The 16,185-nt window shown below is 56.3% G+C and overlaps 1 protein-coding gene across 1 annotated transcript in view; it reads right to left on the minus strand.

Annotated features, from left to right (window-relative positions):
• Positions 1 to 16,185, minus strand: part of LOC137542094 (uromodulin-like) — a 71,701-nt gene that overhangs the window by 27,575 nt on the left and 27,941 nt on the right. The window lies entirely within an intron of this gene.

Raw genomic sequence — 16,185 nt, forward strand, 5'->3', positions numbered from 1 at the left:
AGGAAGGTACAACACCATACTGCGCCCTCACATATCCCTGCTGATCCAGAGGAAGGCACAACACTAGCCTGCACCCTCACATATCCCTGCTGATCCAGAGGAAGGCACAACACCAGCCTGCACCCTCACATATCCCTGCTGATCCAGAGGAAGGCACCACACCAGCCTGCTACCTCACATATCCCTGCTGATCCAGAGGAAGGCACAACACCAGCCTGCTCCCTCACATATTCCTTCTGATCCAGAGGAAGGCACAACACCAGCCTGCCCCCTCACATATCACTGCTGATCCAGAGGAAGGTACAGCACCAGCCTGCTCCCTCACATATCCCTGCTGATCCAGAGGAAGGCACAACACCAGCCTGCACCCTCACATATCCCTGCTGATCCAGAGGAAGGCACAACACCAGCCTGCACCCTCACATATCCCTGCTTATCCAGAGGAAGGCACAACACCAGCCTGCACCCTCACATATCCCTGCTGATCCAGAGGAAGGCACAACACCAGCCTGCTCCCTCACATATCCCTGCTGATCCAGAGGAAGGCACAACACCAGCCTGCACCCTCACATATCCCTGCTGATCCAGAGGAAGGCACAACACCAGCCTGCACCCTCACATATCCCTGCTTATCCAGAGGAAGGCACAACACCAGCCTGCTCCCTCACATATCCCTGCTGATCCAGAGGAAGGCACAACACCAGCCTGCTCCCTCACATATCCCTGCTGATCCAGAGGAAGGGACAACACCAGCCTGCACCCTCACATATCCCTGCTGATCCAGAGGAAGGGACAACACCAGCCTGCACCCTCACATATTCCTGCTGATCCAGAGGAAGGCACAACACCAGCCTGCTCCCTCACATATCCCTGCTGATCAGGAGGAAGGGACAACACCAGCCTGCACCCTCACATATCCCTGCTGATCCAGAGGAAGGCACAACACCAGCCTGCTCCCTCACATATCCCTGCTGATCCAGAGGAAGGCACAACACCAGCCTGCTCCCTCACATATCCCTGCTGATCCAGGGGAAGGTACTACACCAGCCTGCACCCTCACATATCCCTGCTGATCCAGAGGAAGGCACAACACCAGCCTGCTCCCTCACATATCCCAGCTGATCCAGGGGAAGGTACTACACCAGCCTGCACCCTCACATATCCCTGCTGATCCAGAGGAAGGCACAACACCAGCCTGCTCCCTCACATATCCCTGCTGATCCAGAGGAAGGCACAACACCAGCCTGCACCCTCACATATCCCTGCTGATCCAGAGGAAGGTACAACACCATACTGCGCCCTCACATATCCCTGCTGATCCAGGGGAAGGCACAACACCAGCCTGCACCCTCACATATCCCTGCTGATCCAGAGGAAGGCACAACACCAGCCTGCACCCTCACATATCCCTGCTTATCCAGAGGAAGGCACAACACCAGCCTGCACCCTCACATATCCCTGCAGATCCAGAGGAAGGTACTACACCAGCCTGCACCCTCACATATCCCTGCTTAGCCAGAGGAAGGCACAACACCAGCCTGCTCCCTCACATATCCCTGCTGATCTAGAGGAAGGCACAACACCAGCCTGCTCCCTCACATATCCCTGCTGATCCAGAGGGAGGCACAACACCAGCCTGCTCCCTCACATATCCCTACTGATCCAGAGGAAGGGACAACACCAGCCTGCACCCTCACATATCCCTGCTGATCCAGAGGAAGGGACAACACCAGCCTGCACCCTCACATATTCCTGCTGATCCAGAGGAAGGCACAACACCAGCCTGCTCCCTCACATATCCCTGCTGATCCAGAGGAAGGGACAACACCAGCCTGCACCCTCACATATCCCTGCTGATCCAGAGGAAGGCACAACACCAGCCTGCTCCCTCACATATCCCTGCTGATCCAGGGGAAGGCACAACACCAGCCTGCTCCCTCACATATCCCTGCTTATCCAGAGGAAGGCACAACACCAGCCTGCACCCTCACATATCCCTGCTGATCCAGAGGAAGGCACAACACCAGCCTGCTCCCTCACATATCCCTGCTGATCCAGAGGAAGGGACAACACCAGCCTGCACCCTCACATATCCCTGCTGATCCAGAGGAAGGGACAACACCAGCCTGCACCCTCACATATTCCTGCTGATCCAGAGGAAGGCACAACACCAGCCTGCTCCCTCACATATCCCTGCTGATCCAGAGGAAGGGACAACACCAGCCTGCACCCTCACATATCCCTGCTGATCCAGAGGAAGGCACAACACCAGCCTGCACCCTCACATATCCCTGCTGATCCAGAGGAAGGCACAACACCAGCCTACACACTCACATATCCCTGCTGATCCAGAGGAAGGCACAACACCAGCCTGCTCCCTCACATATCCCTGCTGATCCAGAGGAAGGCACAACACCAGCCTGCTCCCTCACATATCCCTGCTGATCCAGGGGAAGGTACTACACCAGCCTGCACCCTCACATATCCCTGCTGATCCAGAGGAAGGCACAACACCAGCCTGCTCCCTCACATTTCCCTGCTGATCCAGAGGAAGGGACAACACCAGCCTGCACCCTCACATATCCCTGCTGATCCAGAGGAAGGCACAACACCAGCCTGCTCCCTCACATATCCCTGCTGATCCAGGGGAAGGTACTACACCAGCCTGCACCCTCACATATTCCTGCTGATCCAGAGGAAGGCACAACACCAGCCTGCTCCCTCACATATCCCTGCTGATCCAGAGGAAGGGACAACACCAGCCTGCACCCTCACATATCCCTGCTGATCCAGAGGAAGGCACAACACCAGCCTGCACCCTCACATATCCCTGCTGATCCAGAGTAAGGCACAACACCAGCCTGCTCCCTCACATATCCCTGCTGATCCAGGGGAAGGTACTACACCAGCCTGCACCCTCACATATTCCTGCTGATCCAGAGGAAGGCACAACACCAGCCTGCTCCCTCACATATCCCTGCTGATCCAGAGGAAGGGACAACACCAGCCTGCACCCTCACATATCCCTGCTGATCCAGAGGAAGGCACAACACCAGCCTGCACCCTCACATATCCCTGCTGATCCAGAGGAAGGCACAACACCAGCCTGCTCCCTCACATATCCCTGCTGATCCAGAGGAAGGCACAACACCAGCCTGCTCCCTCACATATCCCTGCTGATCCAGGGGAAGGTACTACACCAGCCTGCACCCTCACATATCCCTGCTGATCCAGAGGAAGGCACAACACCAGCCTGCTCCCTCACATATCCCTGCTGATCCAGAGGAAGGCACAACACCAGCCTGCACCCTCACATATCCCTGCTGATCCAGAGGAAGGTACAACACCATACTGCGCCCTCACATATCCCTGCTGATCCAGGGGAAGGCACAACACCAGCCTGCACCCTCACATATCCCTGCTGATCCAGAGGAAGGCACAACACCAGCCTGCACCCTCACATATCCCTGCTGATCCAGAGGAAGGTACTACACCAGCCTGCACCCTCACATATCCCTGCTTATCCAGAGGAAGGCACAACACCAGCCTGCACCCTCACATATCCCTGCTGATCCAGAGGAAGGCACAACACCAGCCTGCTCCCTCACATATCCCTGCTGATCCAGAGGAAGGCACAACACCAGCCTGCTCCCTCACATATCCCTGCTGATCCAGAGGAAGGCACAACACCAACCTGCTCCCTCACATATCCCTGCTGATCCAGAGGAAGGGACAACACCAGCCTGCACCCTCACATATCCCTGCTGATCCAGAGGAAGGGACAACACCAGCCTGCACCCTCACATATTCCTGCTGATGCAGAGGAAGGCACAACACCAGCCTGCTCCCTCACATATCCCTGCTGATCCAGAGGAAGGGACAACACCAGCCTGCACCCTCACATATCCCTGCTGATCCAGAGGAAGGCACAACACCAGCCTGCTCCCTCACATATCTCTGCTGATCCAGAGGAAGGCACAACACCAGCCTGCTCCCTCACATATCACTGCTGATCCAGAGGTAGGCACAACACTAGCCTGCATCCTCACATATCCCTGCTGATCCAGAGGAAGGCACAACACCAGCCTGCTCCCTCACATATCCCTGCTGATCCAGAGGAAGGGACAACACCAGCCTGCACCCTTACATATCCCTGCTGATCCAGAGGAAGGCACAACACCAGCCTGCTCCCTCACATATCCCTGCTGATCCAGAGGAAGGCACAACACCAGCCTGCTCCCTCACATATCCCTGCTGATCCAGGGGAAGGTACTACACCAGCCTGCACCCTCACATATCCCTGCTGATCCAGAGGAAGGTACAAAACCATACTGCGCCCTCACATATCCCTGCTGATCCAGGGGAAGGCACAACACCAGCCTGCACCCTCACATATCCCTGCTGATCCAGAGGAAGGCACAACACCAGCCTGCACCCTCACATATCCCTGCTGATCCAGAGGAAGGCACAACACCTGCCTGCTCCCTCACATATCCCTGCTGATCCAGAGGAAGGGACAACACCAGCCTGCACCCTCACATATCCCTGCTGATCCAGAGGAAGGGACAACACCAGCCTGCACCCTCACATATTCCTGCTGATGCAGAGGAAGGCACAACACCAGCCTGCTCCCTCACATATCCCTGCTGATCCAGAGGAAGGGACAACACCAGCCTGCACCCTCACATATCCCTGCTGATCCAGAGGAAGGCACAACACCAGTCTCCTCCCTCACATATCCCTGCTGATCCAGAGGAAGGCACAACACCAGCCTGCTCCCTCACATATCCCTGCTGATCCAGAGGAAGGCACAACACCAGCCTGCTCCCTCACATATCTCTGCTGATCCAGAGGAAGGCACAACACCAGCCTGCTCCCTCACATATCACTGCTGATCCAGAGGTAGGCACAACACCAGCCTGCATCCTCACATATCCCTGCTGATCCAGAGGAAGGCACAACACCAGCCTGCTCCCTCACATATCCCTGCTGATCCAGAGGAAGGTACAACACCAGCCTGCTCCCTCACATATCCCTGCTGATCCAGAGGAAGGCACAACACCAGCCTGCAACCTCACATATCCCTGCTGATCCAGGGGAAGGTACACCTGCCTGCACCCTCACATGTCCCTGCTGATCCAGGGGAAGGCACAACACCAGCCTGCTCCCTCACATATCTCTGCTGATCCAGAGGAAGGGACAACACCAGCCTGCACCCTCACATATCCCTGCTGATCCAGAGGAAGGTACAACACCAGCCTGCACCCTCACATATCCCTGCTGATCCAGAGGAAGGCACAACACCAGCCTGCTCCCTCACATATCCCTGCTGATCCAGAGGAAGGCACAACACCAGCCTGCTCCCTCACATATCCCTGCTGATCCAGAGGAAGGGACAACACTAGCCTGCACCCTCACATATTCCTGCTGATCCAGAGGAAGGCACAACACCAGCCTGCTCCCTCACATATCCCTGCTGATCCAGAGGTAGGGACAACACCAGCCTGCACCCTCACATATCCCTGCTGATCCAGAGGAAGGCACAACACCAACCTGCACCCTCACATATCCCTGCTGATCCAGAGGAAGGCACAACACCAGCCTACACACTCACATATCCCTGCTGATCCAAAGGAAGGCACAACACCAGCCTGCTCCCTCACATATCCCTGCTGATCCAGAGGAAGGCACAACACCAGCCTGCTCCCTCACATATCCCTGCTGATCCAGGGAAAGGTACTACACCAGCCTGCACCCTCACATATCCCTGCTGATCCAGAGGAAGGCACAACACCAGCCTGCTCCCTCACATATCCCTGCTGATCCAGAGGAAGGCACAACACCAGCCTGCACCCTCACATATCCCTGCTGATCCAGAGGAAGGTACAACACCATACTGCGCCCTCACATATCCCTGCTGATCCAGGGGAAGGCACAACACCAGCCTGCACCCTCACATATCCCTGCTGATCCAGAGGAAGGCACAACACCAGCCTGCACCCTCACATATCCCTGCTGATCCAGAGGAAGGTACAACACCATACTGCGCCCTCACATATCCCTGCTGATCCAGGGGAAGGCACAACACCAGCCTGCACCCTCACATATCCCTGCTGATCCAGAGGAAGGCACAACACCAGCCTGCACCCTCACATATCCCTGCTTATCCAGAGGAAGGCACAACACCAGCCTGCACCCTCACATATCCCTGCTGATCCAGAGGAAGGCACAACACCAGCCTGCTCCCTCACATATCCCTGCTGATCCAGAGGAAGGCACAACACCAGCCTGCTCCCTCACATATCCCTGCTGATCCAGAGGAAGGGACAACACCAGCCTGCACCATCACATATCCCTGCTGATCCAGAGGAAGGGACAACACCAGCCTGCACCCTCACATATTCCTGCTGATCCAGAGGAAGGCACAACACCAGCCTGCTCCCTCACATATCCCTGCTGATCCAGAGGAAGGTACTACACCAGCCTGCACCCTCACATATCCCTGCTTATCCAGAGGAAGGCACAACACCAGCCTGCACCCTCACATATCCCTGCTGATCCAGAGGAAGGCACAACACCAGCCTGCTCCCTCACATATCCCTGCTGATCCAGAGGAAGGCACAACACCAGCCTGCTCCCTCACATATCCCTGCTGATCCAGAGGAAGGCACAACACCAGCCTGCTCCCTCACATATCCCTGCTGATCCAGAGGAAGGGACAACACCAGCCTGCACCCTCACTTATCCCTGCTGATCCAGAGGAAGGGACAACACCAGCCTGCACCCTCACATATTCCTGCTGATCCAGAGGAAGGCACAACACCAGCCTGCTCCCTCACATATCCCTGCTGATCCAGAGGAAGGGACAACACCAGCCTGCACCCTCACATATCCCTGCTGATCCAGAGGAAGGCACAACACCAGCCTGCTCCCTCACATATCCCTGCTGATCCAGAGGAAGGCACAACACCAGCCTGCTCCCTCACATATCCCTGCTGATCCAGGGGAAGGTACTACACCAGCCTGCACCCTCACATATCCCTGCTGATCCAGAGGAAGGCACAACACCAGCCTGCTCCCTCACATATCCCTGCTGATCCAGAGGAAGGCACAACACCAGCCTGCACCCTCACATATCCCTGCTGATCCAGAGGAAGGTACAACACCATACTGCGCCCTCACATATCCCTGCTGATCCAGGGGAAGGCACAACACCAGCCTGCACCCTCACATATCCCTGCTGATCCAGAGGAAGGCACAACACCAGCCTGCACCCTCACATATCCCTGCTTATCCAGAGGAAGGCACAACACCAGCCTGCACCCTCACATATCCCTGCTGATCCAGAGGAAGGCACAACACCAGCCTGCTCCCTCACATATCCCTGCTGATCCAGAGGAAGGCACAACACCAGCCTGCTCCCTCACATATCCCTGCTGATCCAGAGGAAGGGACAACACCAGCCTGCACCCTCACATATCCCTGCTGATCCAGAGGAAGGGACAACACCAGCCTGCACCCTCACATATCCCTGCTGATCCAGAGGAAGGCACAACACCATACTGCGCCCTCACATATCCCTGCTGATCCAGGGGAAGGCACAACACCAGCCTGCACCCTCACATATCCCTGCTGATCCAGAGGAAGGCACAACACCAGCCTGCACCCTCACATATCCCTGCTGATCCAGAGGAAGGCACAACACCTGCCTGCTCCCTCACATATCCCTGCTGATCCAGAGGAAGGGACAACACCAGCCTGCACCCTCACATATCCCTGCTGATCCAGAGGAAGGGACAACACCAGCCTGCACCCTCACATATTCCTGCTGATGCAGAGGAAGGCACAACACCAGCCTGCTCCCTCACATATCCCTGCTGATCCAGAGGAAGGGACAACACCAGCCTGCACCCTCACATATCCCTGCTGATCCAGAGGAAGGCACAACACCAGCCTGCTCCCTCACATATCTCTGCTGATCCAGAGGAAGGCACAACACCAGCCTGCTCCCTCACATATCACTGCTGATCCAGAGGTAGGCACAACACCAGCCTGCATCCTCACATATCCCTGCTGATCCAGAGGAAGGCACAACACCAGCCTGCTCCCTCACATATCCCTGCTGATCCAGAGGAAGGTACAACACAAGCCTGCTCCCTCACATATCCCTGCTGATCCAGAGGAAGGCACAACACCAGCCTGCAACCTCACATATCCCTGCTGATCCAGGGGAAGGTACACCTGCCTGCACCCTCACATGTCCCTGCTGATCCAGGGGAAGGCACAACACCAGCCTGCACCCTCACATATCCCTGCTGATCCAGAGGAAGGTACTACACCAGCCTGCTCCCTCACATATCTCTGCTGATCCAGAGGAAGGGACAACACCAGCCTGCACCCTCACATATCCCTGCTGATCCAGAGGAAGGTACAACACCAGCCTGCACCCTCACATATCCCTGCTGATCCAGAGGAAGGCACAACACCAGCCTGCTCCCTCACATATCCCTGCTGATCCAGAGGAAGGCACAACACCAGCCTGCTCCCTCACATATCCCTGCTGATCCAGAGGAAGGGACAACACTAGCCTGCACCCTCACATATTCCTGCTGATCCAGAGGAAGGCACAACACCAGCCTGCTCCCTCACATATCCCTGCTGATCCAGAGGAAGGGACAACACCAGCCTGCACCCTCACATATCCCTGCTGATCCAGAGGAAGGCACAACACCAACCTGCACCCTCACATATCCCTGCTGATCCAGAGGAAGGCACAACACCAGCCTACACACTCACATATCCCTGCTGATCCAAAGGAAGGCACAACACCAGCCTGCTCCCTCACATATCCCTGCTGATCCAGAGGAAGGCACAACACCAGCCTGCTCCCTCACATATCCCTGCTGATCCAGGGGAAGGTACTACACCAGCCTGCACCCTCACATATCCCTGCTGATCCAGAGGAAGGCACAACACCAGCCTGCTCCCTCACATATCCCTGCTGATCCAGAGGAAGGCACAACACCAGCCTGCACCCTCACATATCCCTGCTGATCCAGAGGAAGGTACAACACCATACTGCGCCCTCACATATCCCTGCTGATCCAGGGGAAGGCACAACACCAGCCTGCACCCTCACATATCCCTGCTGATCCAGAGGAAGGCACAACACCAGCCTGCACCCTCACATATCCCTGCTTATCCAGAGTAAGGCACAACACCAGCCTGCACCCTCACATATCCCTGCTGATCCAGAGGAAGGCACAACACCAGCCTTCTCCCTCACATATCCCTGCTGATCCAGAGGAAGGCACAACACCAGCCTGCTCCCTCACATATCCCTGCTGATCCAGAGGAAGGGACAACACCAGCCTGCACCATCACATATCCCTGCTGATCCAGAGGAAGGGACAACACCAGCCTGCACCCTCACATATCCCTGCTGATCCAGAGGAAGGTACTACACCAGCCTGCTCCCTCACATATCTCTGCTGATCCAGAGGAAGGGACAACACCAGCCTGCACCCTCACATATCCCTGCTGATCCAGAGGAAGGTACAACACCAGCCTGCACCCTCACATATCCCTGCTGATCCAGAGGAAGGCACAACACCAGCCTGCTCCCTCACATATTCCTGCTGATCCAGAGCAAGGCACAACACCAGCCTGCTCCCTCACATATCCCTGCTGATCCAGAGGAAGGGACAACACTAGCCTGCACCCTCACATATTCCTGCTGATCCAGAGGAAGGCACAACACCAGCCTGCTCCCTCACATATCCCTGCTGATCCAGAGGAAGGGACAACACCAGCCTGCACCCTCACATATCCCTGCTGATCCAGAGGAAGGCACAACACCAACCTGCACCCTCACATATCCCTGCTGATCCAGAGGAAGGCACAACACCAGCCTACACACTCACATATCCCTGCTGATCCAAAGGAAGGCACAACACCAGCCTGCTCCCTCACATATCCCTGCTGATCCAGAGGAAGGCACAACACCAGCCTGCTCCCTCACATATCCCTGCTGATCCAGGGGAAGGTACTACACCAGCCTGCACCCTTACATATCCCTGCTGATCCAGAGGAAGGCACAACACCAGCCTGCTCCCTCACATATCCCTGCTGATCCAGAGGAAGGCACAACACCAGCCTGCACCCTCACATATCCCTGCTGATCCAGAGGAAGGTACAACACCATACTGCGCCCTCACATATCCCTGCTGATCCAGGGGAAGGCACAACACCTGCCTGCTCCCTCACATATCCCTGCTGATCCAGAGGAAGGGACAACACCAGCCTGCACCCTCACATATCCCTGCTGATCCAGAGGAAGGGACAACACCAGCCTGCACCCTCACATATTCCTGCTGATGCAGAGGACGGCACAACACCAGCCTGCTCCCTCACATATCCCTGCTGATCCAGAGGAAGGGACAACACCAGCCTGCACCCTCACATATCCCTGCTGATCCAGAGGAAGGCACAACACCAGCCTGCTCCCTCACATATCTCTGCTGATCCAGAGGAAGGCACAACACCAGCCTGCTCCCTCACATATCACTGCTGATCCAGAGGTAGGCACAACACCAGCCTGCATCCTCACATATCCCTGCTGATCCAGAGGAAGGCACAACACCAGCCTGCTCCCTCACATATCCCTGCTGATCCAGAGGAAGGTACAACACCAGCCTGCTCCCTCACATATCCCTGCTGATCCAGAGGAAGGCACAACACCAGCCTGCAACCTCACATATCCCTGCTGATCCAGGGGAAGGTACACCTGCCTGCACCCTCACATGTCCCTGCTGATCCAGGGGAAGGCACAACACCAGCCTGCACCCTCACATATCCCTGCTGATCCAGAGGAAGGTACTACACCAGCCTGCTCCCTCACATATCTCTGCTGATCCAGAGGAAGGGACAACACCAGCCTGCTCCCTCACATATCCCTGCTGATCCAGAGGAAGGTACAACACCAGCCTGCACCCTCACATATCCCTGCGGATCCAGAGGAAGGCACAACACCAGCCTGCTCCCTCACATATCCCTGCTGATCCAGAGGAAGGCACAACACCAGCCTGCTCCCTCACATATCCCTGCTGATCCAGAGGAAGGGACAACACTAGCCTGCACCCTCACATATTCCTGCTGATCCAGAGGAAGGCACAACACCAGCCTGCTCCCTCACATATCCCTGCTGATCCAGAGGAAGGGACAACACCAGCCTGCACCCTCACATATCCCTGCTGATCCAGAGGAAGGCACAACACCAACCTGCACCCTCACATATCCCTGCTGATCCAGAGGAAGGCACAACACCAGCCTACACACTCACATATCCCTGCTGATCCAAAGGAAGGCACAACACCAGCCTGCTCCCTCACATATCCCTGCTGATCCAGAGGAAGGCACAACACCAGCCTGCTCCCTCACATATCCCTGCTGATCCAGGGGAAGGTACTACACCAGCCTGCACCCTCACATATCCCTGCTGATCCAGAGGAAGGCACAACACCAGCCTGCTCCCTCACATATCCCTGCTGATCCAGAGGAAGGCACAACACCAGCCTGCACCCTCACATATCCCTGCTGATCCAGAGGAAGGTACAACACCATACTGCGCCCTCACATATCCCTGCTGATCCAGGGGAAGGCACAACACCAGCCTGCACCCTCACATATCCCTGCTGATCCAGAGGAAGGCACAACACCAGCCTGCACCCTCACATATCCCTGCTGATCCAGAGGAAGGCACAACACCAGCCTGCACCCTCACATATCCCTGCTGATCCAGAGGAAGGCACAACACCAGCCTGCTCCCTCACATATCCCTGCTGATCCAGAGGAAGGCACAACACCAGCCTGCTCCCTCACATATCCCTGCTGATCCAGAGGAAGGGACAACACCAGCCTGCACCATCACATATCCCTGCTGATCCAGAGGAAGGGACAACACCAGCCTGCACCCTCACATATCCCTGCTGATCCAGAGGAAGGTACTACACCAGCCTGCTCCCTCACATATCTCTGCTGATCCAGAGGAAGGGACAACACCAGCCTGCACCCTCCCATATCCCTGCTGATCCAGAGGAAGGTACAACACCAGCCTGCACCCTCACATATCCCTGCTGATCCAGAGGAAGGTACTACACCAGCCTGCTCCCTCACATATCTCTGCTGATCCAGAGGAAGGGACAACACCAGCCTGCTCCCTTACATATCCCTGCTGATCCAGAGGAAGGTACAACACCAGCCTGCACCCTCACATATCCCTGCGGATCCAGAGGAAGGCACAACACCAGCCTGCTCCCTCACATATCCCTGCTGATCCAGAGGAAGGCACAACACCAGCCTGCTCCCTCACATATCCCTGCTGATCCAGAGGAAGGGACAACACTAGCCTGCACCCTCACATATTCCTGCTGATCCAGAGGAAGGCACAACACCAGCCTGCTCCCTCACATATCCCTGCTGATCCAGAGGAAGGGACAACACCAGCCTGCACCCTCACATATCCCTGCTGATCCAGAGGAAGGCACAACACCAACCTGCACCCTCACATATCCCTGCTGATCCAGAGGAAGGCACAACACCAGCCTACACACTCACATATCCCTGCTGATCCAAAGGAAGGCACAACACCAGCCTGCTCCCTCACATATCCCTGCTGATCCAGAGGAAGGCACAACACCAGCCTGCTCCCTCACATATCCCTGCTGATCCAGGGGAAGGTACTACACCAGCCTGCACCCTCACATATCCCTGCTGATCCAGAGGAAGGCACAACACCAGCCTGCTCCCTCACATATCCCTGCTGATCCAGAGGAAGGCACAACACCAGCCTGCACCCTCACATATCCCTGCTGATCCAGAGGAAGGTACAACACCATACTGCGCCCTCACATATCCCTGCTGATCCAGGGGAAGGCACAACACCAGCCTGCACCCTCACATATCCCTGCTGATCCAGAGGAAGGCACAACACCAGCCTGCACCCTCACATATCCCTGCTGATCCAGAGGAAGGCACAACACCAGCCTGCACCCTCACATATCCCTGCTGATCCAGAGGAAGGCACAACACCAGCCTGCTCCCTCACATATCCCTGCTGATCCAGAGGAAGGCACAACACCAGCCTGCTCCCTCACATATCCCTGCTGATCCAGAGGAAGGGACAACACCAGCCTGCACCATCACATATCCCTGCTGATCCAGAGGAAGGGACAACACCAGCCTGCACCCTCACATATCCCTGCTGATCCAGAGGAAGGTACTACACCAGCCTGCTCCCTCACATATCTCTGCTGATCCAGAGGAAGGGACAACACCAGCCTGCACCCTCCCATATCCCTGCTGATCCAGAGGAAGGTACAACACCAGCCTGCACCCTCACATATCCCTGCTGATCCAGAGGAAGGCACAACACCAGCCTGCTCCCTCACATATCCCTGCTGATCCAGAGGAAGGCACAACACCAGCCTGCTCCCTCACATATCCCTGCTGATCCAGAGGAAGGGACAACACTAGCCTGCATCCTCACATATTCCTGCTGATCCAGAGGAAGGCACAACACCAGCCTGCTCCCTCACATATCCCTGCTGATCCAGAGGAAGGGACAACACCAGCCTGCACCCTCACATATCCCTGCTGATCCAGAGGAAGGCACAACACCAACCTGCACCCTCACATATCCCTGCTGATCCAGAGGAAGGCACAACACCAGCCTACACACTCACATATCCCTGCTGATCCAAAGGAAGGCACAACACCAGCCTGCTCCCTCACATATCCCTGCTGATCCAGAGGAAGGCACAACACCAGCCTGCTCCCTCACATATCCCTGCTGATCCAGGGGAAGGTACTACACCAGCCTGCACCCTCACATATCCCTGCTGATCCAGAGGAAGGCACAACACCAGCCTGCTCCCTCACATATCCCTGCTGATCCAGAGGAAGGCACAACACCAGCCTGCACCCTCACATATCTCTGCTGATCCAGAGGAAGGCACAACACCAGCCTGCTCCCTCACATATCTCTGCTGATCCAGAGGAAGGCACAACACCAGCCTGCTCCCTCACATATCCCTGCTGATCCAGAGGAAGGCACAACACCAGCCTGCTCCCTCACATATCCCTGCTGATCCAGGGGAAGGTACTACACCAGCCTGCACCCTCACATATCCCTGCTGATCCAGAGGAAGGCACAACACCAGCCTGCTCCCTCACATATCCCTGCTGATCCAGAGGAAGGCACAACACCAGCCTGCACCCTCACATATCTCTGCTGATCCAGAGGAAGGCACAACACCAGCCTGCTCCCTCACATATCCCTGCTGATCCAGAGGAAGGGACAACACCAGCCTGCACCCTCACATATCCCTGCTGATCCAGAGGAAGGTACAACACCATACTGCGCCCTTACATATCCCTGCTGATCCAGGGGAAGGCACAACACCAGCCTGCACCCTTACATATCCCTGCTGATCCAGAGGAAGGCACAACACCAGCCTGCACCCTCACATATCCCTGCTTATCCAGAGGAAGGCACAACACCAGCCTGCACCCTCACATATCCCTGCTGATCCAGAGGAAGGCACAACACCAGCCTGCTCCCTCACATATCCCTGCTGATCCAGAGGAAGGCACAACACCAGCCTGCTCCCTCACATATCCCTGCTGATCCAGAGGAAGGGACAACACCAGCCTGCACCATCACATATCCCTGCTGATCCAGAGGAAGGGACAACACCAGCCTGCACCCTCACATATTCCTGCTGATCCAGAGGAAGGCACAACACCAGCCTGCTCCCTCACATATCCCTGCTGATCCAGAGGAAGGGACAACACCAGCCTGCACCCTCACATATCCCTGCTGATCCAGAGGAAGGCACAACACCAGCCTGCTCCCTCACATATCCCTGCTGATCCAGAGGAAGGCACAACACCAGCCTGCTCCCTCACATATCCCTGCTGATCCAGGGGAAGGTACTACACCAGCCTGCACCCTCACATATCCCTGCTGATCCAGAGGAAGGCACAACACCAGCCTGCTCCTTTACATATCCCTGCTGATCCAGAGGAAGGCACAACACCAGCCTGCACCCTCACATATCCCTGCTGATCCAGAGGAAGGTACAACACCATACTGCGCCCTCACATATCCCTGCTGATCCAGGGGAAGGCACAACACCAGCCTGCACCCTCACATATCCCTGCTGATCCAGAGGAAGGCACAACACCAGCCTGCACCCTCACATATCCCTGCTTATCCAGAGGAAGGCACAACACCAGCCTGCACCCTCACATATCCCTGCTGATCCAGAGGAAGGCACAACACCAGCCTGCTCCCTCACATATCCCTGCTGATCCAGAGGAAGGCACAACACTATACTGCGCCCTCACATATCCCTGCTGATCCAGGGGAAGGCACAACACCAGCCTGCACCCTCACATATCCCTGCTGATCCAGAGGAAGGCACAACACCAGCCTGCTCCCTCACATATCCCTGCTGATCCAGAGGAAGGGACAACACCAGCCTGCACCCTCACATATCCCTGCTGATCCAGAGGATGGGACAACACCAGCCTGCACCCTCACATATTCCTGCTGATGCAGAGGAAGGCACAACACCAGCCTGCTCCCTCACATATCCCTGCTGATCCAGAGGAAGGGACAACACCAGCCTGCACCCTCACATATCCCTGCTGATCCAGAGGAAGGCACAACACCAGCCTGCTCCCTCACATATCTCTGCTGATCCAGAGGAAGGCACAACACCAGCCTGCTCCCTCACATATCACTGCTGATCCAGAGGTAGGCACAACACCAGCCTGCATCCTCACATATCCCTGCTGATCCAGAGGAAGGCACAACACCAGCCTGCTCCCTCACATATCCCTGCTGATCCAGAGGAAGGTACAACACCAGCCTGCTCCCTCACATATCCCTGCTGATCCAGAGGAAGGCACAACACCAGCCTGCACCCTCACATATCCCTGCTGATGCAGGGGAAGGTACACCTGCCTGCACCCTCACATGTCCCTGCTGATCCAGAGGAAGGTACAACACCAGCCTGCACCCTCACATATCCCTGCTGATCCAGAGGAAGGCACAACACCAGCCTGCTCCCTCACATATCCCTGCTGATCCAGAGGAAGGTACAACACCAGCCTGCTCCC

Source organism: Hyperolius riggenbachi, chromosome 2 (assembly GCF_040937935.1).
Source record: "Hyperolius riggenbachi isolate aHypRig1 chromosome 2, aHypRig1.pri, whole genome shotgun sequence".
In the NCBI taxonomy this organism is placed as follows: Eukaryota; Metazoa; Chordata; class Amphibia; order Anura; family Hyperoliidae; genus Hyperolius; species Hyperolius riggenbachi.